Here is a 3,884-nt window from a genome sequence, read left to right on the forward strand (position 1 = left end):
GACTTTCTGACTTCCTTTTCCGTTCTTCTATGCGCTTCCTTACGCCATAACTCGATGGCATCTTTCTGTGACTGTCTGGCTTTCTTTTTCCATAATGCTTCTTCTACTCGCATGATACATTCGGCATCCCATGTACCCGATACGGGCCATCTATACTTTTCTTCTAACTGTTTGGTATACTCTACCCATAAATCTAGATACAATATGGCGCTTATGCCATGTTTCTGATACATAAAGTGACCTGGACTGTCCCTAGGCGGAACAGGAACTGCTGCTTCCAGCAGACCCTTTCTAGTTTTTAACTGACGTAACTTGGAAAAGAGCGGCATTCTAAACTTGAATCGGAACACAATACAATACACGAAAAACAATAACAATTGGGAAAACAATTCAGGCATACCACGACATTGGAAATACATTAAACAATATTATAAATAACAGTTCGAACAGAATACTACCTGAAAATACTGAAAACAGAACAGAATTCTCGAGAACGGAACAGACTAGAGTTACTGGATGCACTGCTGTAACAGTACGGAACATACCGGTCCCATAAAGGAACGCATCAAGACCCGTATCCACCTAGGTGAACACTTCGTTTGTGGGCTTGGGTACCACCAACCCACGGACCAGGAGTCAATTTAGACTGACCCTGTCTAGACACTACCCCAGCAATGGTACTCACCGGGCAGCACGGAACGGAAGGCCTCGAACGGGACTGGACTACGACGACGAACTTCGGACTTCGGACTTCAGTTACGGGTGGGCCTCCGGATACCTCGGACCTTGGACTCTCGGCTTGGGCTCTGGTCGGGACTCGCCGCGTTCCTCCACCGTCTCGTTCGGATGCTGGACCGCCTCCTCCGTCTCCTCCGTGGGCCTGAGGGATACTTGAAGCAGAAATATCTGCACTTGGCCAGTATGGTTCCGTCACGACTGCAGAGAGTCAGGGGGTCGGCGTGGCTTCACCGACGCGTGGGGAAAGGGCAAGTCCCTGTTCGGGCGCCATTATGTGGTAAATAAATAAATAATACCCTGTTTTTGGATGAATGAATGAATAACAGATAGCTCAATAAATAAGAGTCAAGATTCGAGGTAGTAGGAGTTTCTGCAGGTTTATTACAGCATAAGGACAGGATCAGGACAACCTGCATAGGAACAGAATGACAGGGCCCAGCAGGACGACTGGGGCCCAGCAGGGGAAAAGAGGCCCAGCAGCTGCTGGGGCTAGGTCTGGGATGAGCGCGCTAACATTTAATAACATAACATTGACTTATATACATAGCGCAAACACATAGCATTACATTGCAGTAGGCGTAACAGTGGGTTGGAGCAGAAGGCGTGACGCGTAGCAGTCGCGAGAGATAACAGTAAAAAGAGGTGTAACTGGGAGTATACATAGACATGTGATGTGAACGTAACAGAATATGTCATGAATGGGCGGAAACATAGGAGGGGGCTACCTAAGGAGCCGGGACCTCTAACCTAATGGTGCGCGAAAACTGGCAATGACGTGTTACTAGGAGAAGCTGGGGGCTACGAACTCTGTGCTAGGAGCAGAGACTAGAGTCTGGAGGGTCGGAGCGACATGTACCTAAACCCTATCTGGTATCTAATGTTTAGGGAACATGTTGATATGAACTAGAAGTCATGAGGGGAGAGGCTAACCTGATTCTAAGACTGGACCATGCATTATTCTACATGTAGTGCGTGAAGAATATTAAATGACCATTAAATACAGTATTTCTCTAACGTGGAGCCGAGTAGGCTAGACAATGACGGAAACTATTGATGCAGTTCAGTAGCTTAGGAATGCAGAGGAGGAGGACTGAACTGATAGCAGGAACTATAACATACTTTTGGCAGACTCAGAGGCAGAGCCGGGGTGCACCGGGCACTGCGAGGCAGGAAGTAAGTGAAGGGTCGAGGATACAGGTGGGGGCTGTATCGCTCCTCAGCGAGGCTTTCAGGAGACAGGAGCTGAATCTGTGGTCCGGGCCCTTTGAGGCCTGGAAACGGGGACTTTATAATTGAATAACGTGCACACTGGGAAACGTGGCAACATTACTTACATAGGCCTGATATTCGTAGTATTCACGAGGACTGGAAACTAACATACTAGAGGTGGACACAACTATAATTGCGTCTTTAATCAGAAATGGGGAATAACATATGCATATGGATCATGCACACATGACATATGATGGATGAGGCGTAGGGACACAGAACATGGCAAAATTTACTTTTCCACACATGGGCTAGGACATGCTTCAAATTATGTCTCTCTTCTGATAATCAAACAAACAGGTGACAATAGCCCGGGGCAGTGCCCCGTGGCATGGCAATGGGCCCAAAGCCCAACGTTCTGTGAGCAACCTCAATGGTGAACATTCTGGATAATTTCAATTGTCGAAGTGCTGAGGGGAGCCAGTCCTCCAGGAACAATTTGGCCGAGGGTCCCTCCGCTCCCTCCGGGAAACAAGAAAATGCTAATTATTGTGCTGAGGCATTCCCTCTGCATCCTCCTGGCACCAATAAATTTGCATTGTACTGTATTTGAGCCCAGTCACTTTACATTGCAAGTCCTGAACTGCGCTTTTCAGGACTCCATAGTCGTGACACACTCTGTAAAAAATGAATATCAATGGCCATCAAGTCAATTTTGGTCTTCATGGCGACCCTGACCCTTGGAAAGCCTCCAATATTGCTGCTGTTCCCTGTGGGGCCCCGCTCTTCCTCTGTCTGGGGTGGTATCACCTGATCGGTCCCTGTGGGACCCACCCCAGGGATCATGTACCGTCAAATTTTGTTAGCACCTCTCCCCCTGGGTTTACCTTTCACCATACTGTTGTGCAGGCAGGCACAGGAGGCGCCCCAAACATGGGGAGGAGGGAAAGCCCCAATTCATAGGTCTCATTCGAGTCCTCCACCCAGGCGCCCAAAGCAGTCCACCAATACCAGATCACTCTCTGCCAGCTACCTCTTGTGCCTCGGTCTCCAACTCAGCCTTCACAACAGTCAGGTCACACTAAACATCCACTATACTCTCGGTAGCGAGGAATGTGTGGCCCTCGCTATAGACATCCAACCAATGCAGGCATCATGGCCGGGCAAGTAACACTTCCAGGCAACTCCAAACGAACCGACTGCAGCAGCAACAGCGTCTAGGGCAACCAGGCAGGTATAAGTAGCTCCAGCTGCTTACTGCCAGGGACCAGACTATTCATCTAGGAATGGGTTGCCACGTGGTCCCCTGCACTTGACCTATGGTGTCACTCAATGGCTTCCAATGGCCTCCAACTCCTGCTGGCCTCAACACGTCACCGGCCCTCACTTAGGGCCCAGGAACTATCTGCTTTCACCCCGGCTTCCTTTCTCCTCCACCAGAGCCAGGTAGAACCAACAGGAGTCCAAGGGAGTCCCAAACAACAGTCCTCTCTCTCCACTTCGCACCACCACCTGGGTCGAGCAGCCACTACGCCACTGTGCCATGCCAGATCTGAAAGTCCCTCCAGACTGTAGTGTAGTTCCTATATTCCCAATAGGCTCTGCGCATTGGAATAACACAAACAGCAGTTTAGACGTAGGACTGAGGTCATCTAGGTCTCTACTGGATTTGCTAGACTTAATTAGTTTTGCCAGCTAGCTCAGAGGTCACTAGAAACTTTCTCGAATGTTCAGGAAGGAGTTAACTTTCCTGATTAGACAAGAACGGATTAGTTTCTGACAACCGCATAAACATGACAACTTTGCTCCCCCCAGAATAAGGAGTGTATCTACAGAGTCGTGTGAAAACAATAGATAGCTATTTCACTCAGTCAATCGTGCATGCTTAGTTTCACCAGAGTGCAGAGAAATAGAGAGACAGGCGTTTTCAATAAAAG

The sequence above is a fragment of the Lissotriton helveticus genome, chromosome 1_2, assembly GCF_964261635.1.
Source record: "Lissotriton helveticus chromosome 1_2, aLisHel1.1, whole genome shotgun sequence".
NCBI lineage: Eukaryota > Metazoa > Chordata > Amphibia > Caudata > Salamandridae > Lissotriton > Lissotriton helveticus.